Raw genomic sequence first — 7,705 nt, forward strand, 5'->3', positions numbered from 1 at the left:
CATATACTCTATATACACACACACACACACATATATATATATATATATATATATATATATAAAATTGGGGGGGGGCAATAGGGATTTCGCCTAGGGCGTCAAATTGGCTAGAAACGGCCCTGCGTGTCGGAAACGAAACGCCCATTTCCATTATTCATTTTTTTCTCCGGAGGGTTACTTGTAAACAAAGATGCTATAAGTTTACAAAAATGGCATCGATATTACCTATTCAAATCAAGCCCGAATCAGACGATGATACTCATGCAGTCGCTCAACCAGAAACTCCATCGCACGCTCGACTTCATCAGGACGTTTCTCAGCGGTAAGTTTAAACTTTGTATGTGGTACTTTACGTGATGTGACAGCAGTTTTATTGCATTCATTATTAGTATTTACTTATTTGAGGTGCATGTGTGGGAACTGTGTTCGACATAATGTAAACACACTAACTAGTGGAAGTGTTTGTGGGCGGGTCAGAGTGTTCATATTTCGTGGCCAGGTGGGGATTATGCAAATGTGTTACCTTGTGACGTATATAGGTAGCAGGCAGAAGATTCGAAAATATGATGACTCGTTAAGGCGGTTAGGCTTGTTGAACGTTTCATGACACATTTAAAATGAAATGTCCAGTGAATGGCTCTAAAAGCGTGTTATTATACGCATCACGTCAGTTCAGAAAGGAAATGCCTGATGAGTGGCACTAAAAGGTTAATTATCTATTGTGCTTGAAACTAATGTGCCACCTACACTAAACCTATTTAACAAATACAAATGTGAGATAAAAAACATTTGCTGAAGCAACTATTAGACTTTAGCTTGCTTCTACAAGTCTTTGAGCTCTTATATTTAAGGATGTAACACCGCGACCCGGTTGAAAATGGATACAAATATGTGACGATTCAAATCGGTTGAGATGTTAAACAAATTGCGATACAGCTGAGAGTAGGAGTTTATATGAATGTATCTCTGAGGGGAACTGTCTGTCTTTGTAAAAGTTTATATATTTTCTTTTCATCTTGACTCTGTATAATCAAAGACTATAGAATACCCAAGACGTGTCACTCGTATAGTTTTGAATGGGGGAAAATACAACGCTCAATATGGCCGCTCTATTGAACGAAGCCCCGCCTACTGAGTAAAAGAGCCAATTGCTAATCGGTAAAGTCAGCGTGTCACTGCAGCTGCCGTTAGAAGTTCCGATTGCTATAGAAACAGTCAGCGTTCCGAGACGTGCGCTCAGGACTGCGCATGTGCACTGGCTGGTATAGCCTGAAAAATATGACCTGCTTTTTAATCATGATCCAAACAAAGATGCTGCATACATGCTGCATGAGCAGTTTTTAATCTAAATTAGATTGTATAATTTCGAAATTTTGAAGCTAAAACAGAATGGTCTGACTTTAACTGTGTGCAAATATTCTACATAAAACATATGAACGGGACAAAACTGCAGACGGGCTGAATGAGACGCAGATTCACTCTCTGACAGCAGGAGGCGCTCATGGAACAGCAGCGATAAAGCATTTCCTTGTTTACCGCTGTAAACAAAGCAGCGCAGCGCTTATGAATGCTGCTTTATGCATTATAGGGGTCTCCAACCTTATTTCATTCAGGAGCTACTTTTTAAAAATGAAAGCGGCTGAGAGTTACCCATATTACACAAAACTTAAATCTCTTAAATAATGTCCTGTATCAATCCAAACTGTTATACACGGCATTGTTAAAATGTGCTGGAAATATAAAAAAAAGTACTGATACACTCACTGAAATCATTTTACCAAGTTTTATGACAAAAGCCAATCAAAATTAGCAGCACTATGCACTTTTTGTTTGCATAAACTGTGAAATAAAAACATTAAAAAATGATGGCCGGATTTTAAACTAACAAACTATTCATAACATGTTATCTACTGACATGTACTACATGTTCAAATAAAGTTTTGACAATTTTTTTTAAATAAAATTATAACATTTCAGCCTTAAAATATTTATATATATATACAGTGGGTACGGAAAGTATTCAGACCCCAGAATGATAAATTAAATTTTATCTGCTCCATACACAGTGTGCATTCTAAAAATCTCAACACTTCTGATAACAATTAAGGTAGCCTATTTTCCATCGACCGGTTAAGATTTACAACAAAAATTTGGTCCGATTTTCACATTGATCTGAACAAAAATATGGCAGGCAGACTGAATGAATTTGTAAATACACAGTTTGACAGCAGATGGCACTTATGAACTGCAGAACAGAGCTGTTTCCACGGTAACCTCTGTAAACAAAGCCGCTTCTAAACACTACTTTATTACGCATTCCACGGAGGGAAGATGGAAAGCAAATGCCATCGAAACTTTTCTGAAGTGAGTCGGTTTCCTATTATGCATTCATTCAAATAATTCAATACAGTACATTCTTTCATATAATTTCTCTCAGCAGTCTGCCTTCAGTCATGTTTTCACACAAAACGAAACTATACTCTGCGTGTTGCATCTGCGTGAGACTCTTAACTTTGATTAAAGTTTTTCAAATCGCGATAATCAAATACGGGTCTAAATTATTTAAAATAATGATAATTAAAATATGAAACGGGATAATTAAAATAACCTCATGGCCGATATGTCAAGTATTTCTTGGCGAGCTACCTCCAATCAGGCCAGGAGCGAGCGACGTGTTGGAGACCCCTGCATTATACCAAAGTCCCTTTAAAGGGGTCCTATTATGCTTTTACACTTTTTCAACTTTAGTTAGTCTGTAATGTTGCTGTTTGAGCATAAAAAGTTACAAAGCTCAAAGTCCAATTCAAAAGGAGATATTTTATTTAACAGAAATCTATGTCGGAGACACGCTAGCTTTCTCAAGGCAGATGAAGTTACACCGTGTCTACACCGGACGCGAGCGGACTGCTGCGTTCTATTTATGATGTACTGACACAAATTTCAAATGATTTTCAACGGTCGCTTTGTCGCGTCCAGTGTAGACAGACTTTAGCTGTTGCGGCGCGACACGACAACTGTCGCGTCCGGTGTAGACACAGTGTTAGAGTGGTTAATCATCCGGGTTTAAATCGCGCTCAAATTGATTTGATATTGACCAAAATCAATACTTTGTAAAAGAGCACAATAGGACCCCTTTAAGGCAAGTCATGTCACTCGGAGGCCATCTCTGTAACGCTTCTCGGGCATGCAAGTGCAGCTCCTAACTCTTTGAATGGGGAAACATCAAATTCTCCAAAACCGTTCGCCAAGCTTAAGATTAAATTTCATATTTGAAATCACCAATGAAATCTGATGACAACAACAGTCTCATAAATGTTGTTTCTTTTGCTCAAATAGCCATAAAAAAGCTTATTTTTCAGGCTATACCAGCCAGTGCGTATGCGCAGTCCTGAGCGCACATCTCAGAACGCTGACTGTTTCTATAGCAAACGGGACTTCTAACGGCAGCTGCAGTGACAAGCTGACTCAGTAGGCGGGGCTCCGTTCAATAGAGCGGCCATATTGAGCGTTGCATTTTTTCCCCATTCAAAGCTATATGAGTGACACATCTTGGGTATTCTATAGTCTTTGATTATACAGAGTCAAGTCAAATATATAAACTTTTACAAAGACAGACAGTTCCCCTCAGAGATACATTCATATAAACTCCTACTCTCAGCTGTATCGCAATTTGTTTAACATCTCAACCGATTTGAATCGTCACATATTTGTATCCATTTTCAACCGGGTCGCGGTGTTACATCCCTAAATATAAGAGCTCAAAAACTTGTAGAAGCAAGCTAAAGTCTAATAGTTGCTTCAGCAAATGGTTTGTATCTCACATTTGCTTTAGTTAATACTGTCGGTTAGGTTTAGTGTAGGTGGCACATTAGTTTCAAGCACGATAGATAATTAACCTTTTAGTGCCACTCATTGGGCATTTCCTTTCTGAACTGCCGTGATGCGTATAATAACATGCTTTTAGAGCCATTCACTGGGCATTTCATTTTAAATGTGTCATGAAACGTGCGACAAGCAACATAATATCATTTTGTAGAAATGACGCCACAGGCATGTTTTTTCAATGAGCCCGGGTTGGTGACTTTGTAAGGGGATGATGAAATACAAAAACTATATACAGAGACAAAAACTGAAATAAAAAGTAAAATTTAGTAGGTAGCATAATATTCTCAGATGGTTTCAAATAGCATCATGTCTTAACTCATTATTATGTACAAGTTTATGAGTCAATAAATTCAATAGAGGTTCCACTGCAAAAACCATTCTGGAATTTTGCAAAGAAGATGGGTTGTGATGGTAACATGATAATTATTATAAATAATACATTCCGTGTCTGGTAATATACAGCTCACAATCAAATTTTTGTTTGCAGGTCTGGGGATAACAGATGTGGGGGGAAAATGAAGCAATGAAACTACAACCGTAAAAAGAGCAATCTGTTGTTATTTGCTATTATTAGGCTTACAAAGCAATATGTTCAGCAATCCTGACATAATTAAATCTATACCTGACATTTAACTGGGCCTAGCAGACACAATATGGAAGCTTATATGAACTTAGCTGACTAAGCCTTTACATTTTGAAAATAATTTCAACTGCTGTCATTGTTTTTATCCCTTACCCAGCTACTGGTACATTCCGTCTTCACTGTCTCACTGCACAAATTTAGCTAACACTTTCTAACTGCATAACATAAAGAAATTGTACTTTTTTTAAACATATTTTTAAAATACATGAAAAAAATACTATATAATTTAATATTTTTTATTTTTTTATAAGATTATAAATCATATATTTTAATACATCTATGCATTTTCATGATTTATAACGAATGTTGGTAACACTTTAGAATAGGGAACACCTATTCGCTATTAACTATGACTTTTCCCTCAATAAATTCCTAATTTGCTGCTTATTAATAGTTAGTAAGGTAGTTGTTAAATTTAGGTATTGGGTAGGATTAGGGATGTAGAATAAGGTCATGTAGAATAAGGCATTAATATGTGCTTAATTAGTACTAATAAATGGCTAATATTCTAGTAATATGCATGCTAATAAGCAACTAGTTAAGAGACCCTAAAATAAAGTGTTACCAGAATGGGTAAAACTTAAAGTAATCCAGTAGTTACAAACCAAACATTTTTAATCCCAAATTCCTATGATTTGAGTTACACTGTCCATTACTTTCTAATTTGTAATTTATGAATCAGGAAGAATTTATAAAAGGAAACATTAATTCTTAGCTGCTATACTGGGTTTTTATGTTTTGGTACCTAGGTTTTGTGTGGATCAATATGGCTTATGCAAGCTATTTATTTTACTTGCCTTCACTTTCTATGTCTGTTATTAAGATTGGGTGAAACAGATCTTGTCTTTATATTCTACTCTGTAGTCCTGTTTTTGTTTTCCTAATAAAATGGAAGGTTAATGATTTCCTGTCTTGTTTCAGAATAAAATGTCAGGATAATATTCTAGACAAAGGTAAGTCAGTCAATCTCACAACAACCCTTACAATATTATTCAACAAGTTAAAACATAGTGTTTCACAACCAGATATGCATCTTTTTATGATGGTAACAAGCCAGATCCTGTTCTAATACTCTTGAGATTGACATTAATTTAATTGGGGCTGCAGTGACTGGGCTCTTTGGGCTCTTTCTGTTTTGTCTCTGTCTCTGGGCTCTTTCTTTTTTATCTTATATTTCTCTACCGGAACTTGATGTGAACTATAAGCATTATTAGTTCCAAATTAAATATTACCCATTATTTCTGCTTACAATTGTTGCGTTAATGACTAAAACCCTGAAATATCCTGGTAACATTGTACACTGTGTGGTCACAGACTTAATGCCGCCATCTTGAGGGTCCATTGGGACTGAGCTTTTATTGTTAGTACTCCCAGCAGACTGTGCACTGTCTGCCTGAAACTCACACAGTCTCTGTTCTCCGCTGTTTGCTTGGGTTGGTAAGATTCTATTTGCATTAATACTGACAAAACTTGTTGATTTTAACAGCTGGAACAGGTTATCCAACTCCACACAAATCTCAGAGTCATGGTAGCTATCTGGTCCCATATCAGAACATCTGTGAAACATAATTACATGAAAGAACAAATAATCTGTTATTGAAATGAGCAAAATTCAAAAGGTGCTATTGCTTCTTATTCACCTTTAGTGATGGTGACATTTGATATTTTCAAGATGTGTTTTAAAATGCGCATAATATCTGCCAGCAGAAAAAAAAAAAAAAACTTAAAATGTTACACAAAGAACTGAATGCATTGTACTGAATATTAATCTGGTTCGTCATAATATTTGTTTTAAACTTCAAAATCCACATATGTGCATGTGTGTGTGATCTTGTCCGTAATAGTTGCCTCAGTCTAACCAACCATGGTTTCAAGCAATACATCACCGTTCAAAAGTTTGGGGTCAGTCATTTTTTTTAATGCATTTGAATAAAATATCTTATGCTCACTAAACATTTATTTGGTCAAAAAATACAATAAAACAGTATATGCTGTATAACTGTAAAGTTTTTACTGTGACTTTTTATCAATGTAATGCATCCTTAAAAAATCCTAAAATTATTACTTTAAAAAAATCTTACCCTAAACTTGTATTCAAATTTTACTACAAGAATCAGGTACCGGTAAACAAGCTTTGATGAATACATACAAAATAGTGCACCAATACATCAAAGAAACATAAAAAGTTACAGACAGTTTCAAAGATTACTGATGATACTCTTGAATTTGAGACTGCTGCCAAAACCACAACTGCACAGAAATGTATCAGTAAGAGAATTCCTAACAAACTCGCAGGTAAATATCTGAGGAAACTGCTGAACTCTACATGTACATGCAGAGGCAGAATGAATTCAGCTGTTGCAAGACTGAAGGCCCTTATGAATGTGTCTTTCAGCAGTGCACTGCACTGGAGCATCCTTGTTAATGATATGCCAGTGCCAATAATTCCCCAACAACGCTCTCGGTAGACAGTTGGATAATGAGTCGCACTCTGCCTTCCACAGTAGAACAGCTGTTAAGCTTCAGCACTTGAACTTCCTGTTTAAGAACTCTTAAATGGTTCCCTTGTTTCTGGACCACTATCCTTGTCAAGCCTTGGCTTGGACAGCAACATCTACACTACAAGAAATAAACTGACAACAGTAACACACGAACAACCAAAAATCACTCTAGTGAAAGGCTGCTCATTACCACAATACTGGCGGTGTATGTTTCTTATGCTCTGCTCCGTTAGAAGTTGCCTGACTGGGAGGAATGAAGAAATCCAGGGAGGATTTGCCTCCACAGCATCCTTAATAGTCTTTAAAAAGACTTAGAAATGTGTTGAATTTATTTTGTTAGTGAAGGAAGAAGCCTTATTATACGTGTTCAAGGCCTGAAGGAATCCTGAACGAGAACCGTAAATGTGGAGATCATAATAGGCTTGCTAAAAGTCAGCTCTTGGAAATATCTTTTGATTTTGAGATTTAAACTTAGTTTCATTGTTCCCTGAGCCATATGAACTCATCAGAATAGAGGTCTACATGGGTCCAAAAATTCGCACCCGAACCCAAAGAGACCCGTAAATGTGCTACACTGAACCGACCCGGACCCGTCTATTATTTTGAAAGTTGGACCCGGGCCCGTGCAGAACCGAGAAATGTCAAAAATGTACTACCCGGAACCGACGCGGACCGT

The sequence above is a fragment of the Sinocyclocheilus anshuiensis genome, unplaced genomic scaffold, assembly GCF_001515605.1.
Source record: "Sinocyclocheilus anshuiensis isolate Anshui unplaced genomic scaffold, SAMN03320099.WGS_v1.1 scaffold962, whole genome shotgun sequence".
Taxonomy (NCBI): domain Eukaryota; kingdom Metazoa; phylum Chordata; class Actinopteri; order Cypriniformes; family Cyprinidae; genus Sinocyclocheilus; species Sinocyclocheilus anshuiensis.